Consider the following 8,830-nt stretch of genomic DNA (forward strand, 5'->3'; position numbering starts at 1 on the left):
GAAGAATGTGGTGTCATGAAAACCCAGTGAAAAAAAGAAGTGAGCCACAGTTTTTAATGCTACATACAGATCCACTAGGGTGGGGACTGAAATGGTCCCATTCAGTTTAGCCACATGCAGGTTATTGGTGACTCCAGTGAAAGCACTTTTAGTGGGAGCCGTAAGAGCAGAAGCTAGAATGCTGTGGGTTGTAGAATGAATGAGAGATGGAGACATGAAAATACCAAGTATAGACAACATTTTAGAGATGCTTGACTTTGAAGAAAAGAATAAAGGCTAGTAGCTGAAGAAGGAAGTAGGGGTGGCAGGAGGAATTTTTTTTTAGTTTGGTTTGGTTTAGGTGATTTTTAACTGGGAGAGAGTATTGAGCATGGTTCAATGCTATTGGGAAGAAACCAGTGGAGTGAGAGAAGTTGAATCTATAAAAGGGTAAAGAGTCAACCAATCAATAGACCATGGTGTCCGTTACAAAGTAGATGCTCGATAAGTGTTTATTAAATAAATGAGTGAATTCCTTAAGAAGGCAGGAAGGCATTAATCCAGAAACTGTGAAGGAATTATCTGTAGACAAGAGGCAGGATATCTCTTCCATCAAAAAGGCAAAAAGCACGAAATAAGTGCGGATGCAAGTCATTTGGTAGATGTGGTGTCAAGAATTTGGGAAACTTCCATCAGATGACTTCTATTTTCTCTATGAAATGGAAGATGAGATCATCTGAGGAAAATAAAAGAGGGGTGGTAGATTGGAAGGACTGAGAAGTATGAAAAAGGTTTATGAACTAGTCTCTTGTGTTCTGACAGGACACTTCAGAGAAAAGCCCCTTTAAGCTGCTGCCAGCCTCCAATGTGTGGTGGCTCGTGAAAGAAGTGGCCCAGCAGATTCTCCCTGCTGGGCCTCAGTACTGAATCAGATGAACTCATCCTCACCTGGAAACTTTTCCTGTCCCTCCCTCGCTTGAAACTCTAGGCCACAACCTTCAATACTTATTCTCTCCTTTGTTTTCCTGGCATTGTTCCACCAGATTTGATACATACTCATAGCTCCCTAGCAGTCCACAACCTTGGACAATTCTGCCTCCCTACTCCGACAATGTTTCATTGTTCCACCTTGAGGACATTTCCTATATCTCATTACAATTCTGAGTCCTGCCAACCCAGATACTGACCCTACCATCGAGGCACCCACTAACCTTCAAAGGAGCAAACTGAAAATAAGGTGTAAGAAGTGGGGTAAGCCTACTTCATTGTCTACTTAGTCCCTTCCAAGGAGCTTGAGTCATCTTTGGGCAGAGAAGCAAGGGACACAGAAGCCTGCCCTTAAGCCCTGGCTCTAGCCTGCCCAAGGGCTTAAGTCCCTCCACTCTCCCAGGTTGCTGACAGTGGAAAGGACTTCCTTTGAGAGGAGATCCCGCTCAAAATCTACAGCAATTTGACCTTAGCCTATGGCATCAACAAGGAAACTCTATCAGGATATAACTCAGAAAGCCCCAACACCCCTCTGAAAGAGAAAATAGTTGTAACATAGGTGGTTTTGTTACAACACTCAGAGGAACTCCCAAATCTGTATAAGGATATATATTACAGTCCCACACAAAAATCAAACAGAAGAATGAATAAACTATATGTTGATTTTTGTCACTACCTAACCAATAAATGGTATGTATATAAAGTGTTTTTCACAACTCTAGGAATTTTAAGTCAGTTCTCATCAAAATTTGAGAGGATGCAACACAAACTCTGGAATAACATATATAGCTTCAAAGAGAGCTTTGCCAAAATAATTGATTATCTAGTGGTGAGATTACTTAAGAGAAAACACTGGAAAAGTTGGCCTTTAGGAAATTTATTTTAAGCAAATGGGTTGGGAGAAATGGAAGAAACAAAAAATGATGGCTGAGGAGTTAAAGACTCCAAAAACGAATGCTACCACATCTGAATTATATAGTCACTAAATTTTCTCATCACTTTGCTCTAATATGTATGAAAAAAAGTTATTTAGACCAGGCAATATTCTTTTTGTGTGTGTGAGGAAGATCAGCCCTGAACTAACGTCCATGCTAATTCTTCTCTTTTTGCTGAGGAAGACAGGCCCTGAGCTAACATCCGTGCCCATCTTCCTCCACTTTATGTGGGACGCCGCCACAGCATGGCCTGACAAGCGGTGCGTCGGTGCGCGCCCAGGATCCGAACCAGGGCCGCCAGCAGCGGAGCGCGCGCACTTAACCGCTACGCCATGGGGCCGGCCCCCCAGGCAATATTCTTTATGGTTATGGCTATAACTCTAGAGAATTATTAATCTATTTTGGATCATTAAACTCAGTATGTACCTTTGATTAAAATTCCATTCTTCGGAAAGAGAGCTCAAAAAGATAATACCATTTACAATTGCATCAAAAAGAATAAAATACCTAGGAATAAATCTTACCAAGGAGGTGAAGGACATATAGAATGAGAACTACAAGACATTATTGAAAGAAATCCATGATGACATAAAGAAATGGAAAGATATCCCATGCACGTGGATTGGAAGAATAAACATAGTTAAAATGTCTATATTACCTAAAGCAATCTACAGATTCAATGCAATCCCAATCAGAACCCCAATGACATTCTTCACAGAAATAGAAAAAAAGAATACTAAAATTTATATGGGGCAAAAAAGACCCCGAATAGCTAAAGTAATCCTAAGAAAAAAGAACAAAGCAGGAGGCATCACAATCCCTGACTTCAAAACATACTACAAAGCAATAGTAATCAAAACAGCATGGTACTGGTACAAAAACAGACACACAGATCAATGGAACAGAATTGAAAGCCCAGAAATAAAACCACACATATACGGACAGCTAATTTTCGACAAAGGTGCTACGAACATGCAATGGAGAAAGGAAAGTCTCTTCAATAAATGGTGTTGGGAAAACTGGACAGCCACATGCAAAAGAATGAAAGTGGACCATGTGCTATCACCATTCACAAAAATTAACTCAAAATGGATCAAAGACCTGAAGGTGAGACCTGAAACTATAAAACTCATAGAAGAAAATATAGGCAACACACTATTTGACATTGGTTTTAAAGGAATCTTTTCGGATGACATGCCTACCCAGACTAGGGAAACTAAAGAAAAAATAAACAAGTGGGACTTTATCAGATTAAAGAGCTTTTATAAGACAAATGAAACCAGAATCAAGATGAACAGACAACCAACTAGCTGGGAGAGAATATTTGCAAAACATACATCTGACAAGGGGTTGATCTCCATAATATATAAAGAACTCACACAACTGAACAACAAAAAAACAAACAACCCGATCAAAAAATGGGCAGAGGAAATGAACAGACACTTCTCCAAGGAAGATATACAGATGGCCAATAGGCACATGAAAAGATGCTCAACATCACTAATCATCAGGGAAATGCAAATCAAAACAACACTAAGATACCACCTCACACCCGTTAGAATGGCTATAATCACCAAGACAAAAAACAACAAATGTTGGAGAGGATGTGGAGAAACAGGAACCCTCATACACACCTGGTGGGAATGCAAATTGGTGCAGCCTCTATGGAAAACGGTATGGAGATTCCTCAAAGAATTAAAAATAGAGATGCCCTATGATCCAGCCATCCCACTACTGGGAATCTATCCAACAAACCTGAAATCAACAATCCAAAGAGGCTTATGCACCCCTATGTGCATTGCAGCATTATTCACCATAGCCAAGAAGTGGAAGCAACCTAAGTATCCCTCGACTGACGATTGGATTAAGAAAATGTGGTATATACATACAATGGAATACTACTCAGCCATAAAAAAGACAAAATCGTCCCATTTGCAACAACATGGATGGGCCTGGAGCGTATTATGTTAAGTGAAATAAGCCAGAAAGAGAAAGACAAACACTGTATGATCTCACTCATATGTGGAATATAAACCAACACATGGACAGAGAAAACTGGACTGTGGTTACCAGGGGCAGTGGGGGTAGGGGGTGGGCACAAGGGGTGAAGGGAGTCATATATATGGCAATGGACAAACAAAAATGTACAACCCAAAATTTCACAATGTTAGAAACCATTAAAACATCAATTAAAAAAAAAAAATTCCATTCTTCGGGCTGGCCCCGTGGCTTAGCAGTTAAGTGCGCGCGCTCTGCTACTGGCAGCCCGGGTTCGGATCCCGGGCACGCACCGAAGCACCACTTCTCTGGCCATGTTGAGGCCGCGTCCCACATACAGCAACTAGAAGGATGTGCAGCTATGACATACAACTATCTACTGGGGCTTTGGGGGAAAAATAAATAAATAAAATTATAAAAAAAAAAAAATTCCATTCTTCTCTCAGCTACCCATTATGATATTCCCTGTTTTAAAGTAATTCCCATCCAGGAGCACGGAATATCTTTCCATTTCTTTGTGTCTTCTTCAATTTCTTTCAGAAATGTTTTATAGTTTTCAGTGTACAGATCTTTCACCTCTTTGGTTAAGTTTATTCCTAGGTATTTTATTCTTTTTCTTGCAATTGTAAATGGGATGGTATTCTTAATTTCTCTTTCTGCTACTTTGTTGTCAGTGTACAGAAATGCAACTGATTTTTGTATGTTGATTTTGTATCCTGCAACTTTACCATATTCGTTTATTACTTCTAAAAGTTTTCTGGTGGATTCTTTAGGGTTTTCTATATATAAAATCATATCATCTGCAAATAGTGACAGTTTCACTTCTTCCTTTCCAATTTGGATCCCTTTTATTTCTTTTTCTTGCCTGATTGCTCTGGCTAGGACTTCCAGTACTATGTTAAATAGGAGTGGTGACAGTGGGCATCCTTGTCTGGTTCCTGTTCTTAGAGGGATAGCTTTCAGTTTTTCACCATTAACGATGATATTAGCTGTGTGTTTGTCATATATGGTCTTTATTATGTTGAGGTACTTTCCTTCTATACCCATTTTATTCAGAGTTTTTATCATAAATGGATGCTGTATCTTGTCAAATGCTTTCTCTGCATCTATTGAGATGATCATGTGATTTTCATTCTTCATTTTATTAATGTGGTGTATTACGTTGATTGATTTGCGAATGTTAAACCATCCCTGCATACCTGGAATAAATCCCACTTGATCATGGTGTATAATCTTTTTAACGTAAGATGTCCATACTTCCTAAAGCCATCTATGGATTCAATGCAATCCCTATCAAAGTTCCAACAACATTTTTCACAGAAATACAACAAAGTATCCTAAAATTTATATGGAACAACAAAAGACGCCGAATAGCTAAAGGAATCCTGAGAAAAAAGAACAAAGCTGGAGGTATCACACTCCCTGATTTCAAAATATACTACAAAGCTATAGTAACCAAAACAGCATGGTACTGGCAGAAAAACAGACACAAAGATCAATGGAATAGAATCGAAAGCCCAGAAATAAACCCACACATCTACGGACAGCTAATCTTTGACAAAGGAGCCAAGAACATACAATGGGGAAAAGAAAGTCTCTTCAACAAATGGTGTTGGGAAAACTGGATAGCCACATGCAAAAAAATGAAAGTAGACCCTTACCTTACACCATACACAAAAATTAACTCCAAATGGATTAAAGACTTGAATGTAAGACCTGAAACTGTGAAACTTCTAGAAGAAAACATAGGCAGTACGCTTTTCGACATTGGTCTTAGCAACATCTTTTCAAACATCATGTCTGACCAGGCAAGAGAAACAATAGAAAAAATAAACAAATGGGACTACATCAAACTAAAAAGCTTCTGCACAGCAAAGGAAACCATCAACAAAACGAAAAGACAACCTAACAATTGGGAGAAGATATTTGCAAACCATACATCTGATAAGGGCTTAATCTCCAAAATATATAAAGAACTCATGCATCTCAACAACAAAAAAACTACCAACCCAATTAAAAAATGGGCAAAAGACCTGAACAGACATTTCTCCAAAGAAGATATACAGATGGCCAGCAGACACATGAAAAGATGTTCAAAATCATTAACTATCAGGGAAATGCAAATCAAAACTACAATGAGATATCACCTCACGCTTGTCAGAATGGCTATAATTAACAAGACAGCAAACAGCATGTGTTGGAGAGGATGTGGAGAGAAGGGAACTCTCATACACTGCTGGTGGGAGTGCAAACTGGTGCAGCCACTATGGAAAACAGTATGGAGATTCCTCAAAAAATCAAGGATAGAACTACCATATGATCCAGCTATTCCACTGTTGGGTATTTATCCAAAGAACTTGAAAACACCAATTTGTAAAGGTACATGCACCCCTGTGTTCGTTGCAGCGTTATTCACAATAGCCAAGACTTGGAAGCAACCTAAGTGCCCATCAAGGGACGAATGGATGAAGAAGATGTGGTATAGACACACAATGGAATACTACTCAGCCATAAGAAACGACGAAATCCAGCCATTTGTGACAACATGGATGGACACTGAGGGTATAATGCAAAGTGAAATAAGTCAGAGGGAGAAGGACAAATACTGTATGATTTCCTTCATTAAGTAGTAGATAATAACAACAATAAACAAACACATAAGGACAGAGATTGGATTGGTGGTTACCAGAGGGGAAGGGAGGAGGGAGGAGGGTGAAAGGGATAATTCGGTACATGTGTGTGGTGATGGGTTGTAATTAGTATTTTGGTGGTGAACATGATGTAATCTATGCAGAAATAGAAGTACAATGATGTACAGCTGAAATTTATACAATGTTATAAACCAATGTTACTGCAATAAACAAAAAATTAAAATAAATAAATAAATAAATAAATAAATTCCCTCTTAAGTGATCCACTGTTTTCCTTAAAAAAAAAAAAAATGCAGTGAGAGGCAGATCTCTGAAAGAGGCTACATATATATTTTTTTCTTATTACTTTGCAAAAACAACAGAAAAAGAAGTCCTGGAACAGGAAGCCTAGAAAATCCATCTTATTGGACCTCCCCCCCTTATAAAAGTGTAGGAAAACTTATTTCATTTTCAAAATAAGTAATAGAAAAGAATTGTGGCCAAATCTCATCCAAAATTATTTTAAGAAAAAGGGGTAGAATAAAATCTTCACAAACCATGATGGAAACACTTCAAAAAGAAATGCTAACAAAATGTGAAAGGGTAAAAGCTAATATTTCAAAATAAGCTAAAAGAAATTAAGGAAAGTATAAAAGCTATGAAAGAAGAACATCAATTAGCATTAGAGGAACTTAAAATACCAAACCCAGAATCTGGGGTTATAAAGCAAGGAATCGGAGACCTTTGCTGAGTTTCTCTCTGCCGTCTCTTCCATCTGGCTCTTCAACCATCATGTTGAGCCCACTATTCTCTAGGTTGGCTTTGCCCTTGCCATGGCGCTTGGCAACGCTGCCATGCATGGCAGATTAAGCACATGGTGGCTTTCATTGAATAAGAAGCCAATGGGAAAGCAGAAGAAATAGAGGCAAAGGCAAAGGAAAGGTAAAAGGTTGAGAAAGGTTATCTTGTGCAAACAAAAAGACTGAAGATTATAGACTATTATGAAAAGAAAGAAATGCGGATGGTGCAGCAGAAGGAAATTCAGATGTCCAACTTGAGGAATCAAACAAGTTCAAAAGTCCTCTGAGCCAGAAATGACCTTACTACAGACCTAAGTGAAGCAAAACAGACACTCAGCAAGATGGTAAAAGATACACTCAGGGACTGAGTGCTACTGGCAGCATTGGTCCTCCAGGATTTGTACTTGTTGCTATAGCCTCTAACCACTGCTCATTGCAGGAATCAAGACCTCCTTCTGGTAGAGGGTGAAGTGCAAAAAGTGATCCCTATATACAAAGTTGCCACCAAGAAAGATGTTGACGTCTAAATTGATCAGGAGGCCTACCTGTCTGAGTACATAGCTGGCAATGTTAAAATCCACGATGGAGATCACAAAATAAAGGTTTCCAATACCCTAAAAAGCCAGCTGGATCTCATAGTTCAGGATTGATGCCGGAAGTATGGTAAGCCTTGTTTGATGTGAATACCAACAAAAAGTTTTTGGATTAAGCCTTTGGAAGGTGGAGCTTACTCCTCTGCGGTACGACTATACTATGAAAGCAACTGGTACATGAAAAAACAAGATTTCCTATGTCACTTCCTCTTTGATGTTCTGATATTGTTCTATATTTATCCATGGAATGCCTCTTCTGTAGCTGTTGCCTTTCATCTAACCATTAACACCAGGAGAAAGATTCACGTGAATAAACAGGAACATGCCTCCAATTCTAGAAGTAACACAACTGTCAGTGGATTTGAGCAGGAGGTAGAGGGGATCAGACAATGGTTGTCTGACTTTCACCCAGTCTTCTGCCGTTTCTCCACCTCCAGATATCCAGGTTAGAGAGTTTTAAGTACCTTTAAGTCTCTGCCCTTTTGATTTAGTATGTATGTGGCAAGCACTCATTGTAGCAGTAGTAGATTCACTGTTACCTATTTGGGCCTAGGAGTTTTCCTCATAAGTAGAATGTGCTTTATTTAGTAGATCAAAAAGTTTATATGGGGAAAAAATGAGAGAACCCAGGATATAATTTTAAAATTTTTAAGGAAGAGTAAACAAGAAGGAATACAAGAACAAAAAAAACCCAATAAATAATGTCTTAACAGAAACAGAAGATTAAAAGGAGGAAAATGTTAAAATGCAAAAAGAAATGAAGGGGCTGGCCCGGTGGCGCAAGTGGTTAAGTGCGCGTGCTCTGCTGCCGCGGCCCGGGGTTCGCAGGTTCAGATCCCGGGCACGCATTGACGCACCGCTTGCTAAGCCATGCTGTGGCAGCGTCCCATATAAAGTAGAGGAGGATG

At 39.1% G+C, this 8,830-nt stretch overlaps 1 pseudogene; it reads left to right on the forward strand.

The window, feature by feature from the left end:
* The first annotated feature begins 114 nt into the window (after positions 1-114).
* Positions 115-8,038, forward strand: LOC131410004 (V-type proton ATPase subunit E 1-like; annotated as a pseudogene).
* Positions 8,039-8,830: the final 792 nt, after the last annotated feature.

Source organism: Diceros bicornis, chromosome 9 (assembly GCF_020826845.1).
Source record: "Diceros bicornis minor isolate mBicDic1 chromosome 9, mDicBic1.mat.cur, whole genome shotgun sequence".
Classification (NCBI taxonomy): Eukaryota; Metazoa; Chordata; class Mammalia; order Perissodactyla; family Rhinocerotidae; genus Diceros; species Diceros bicornis.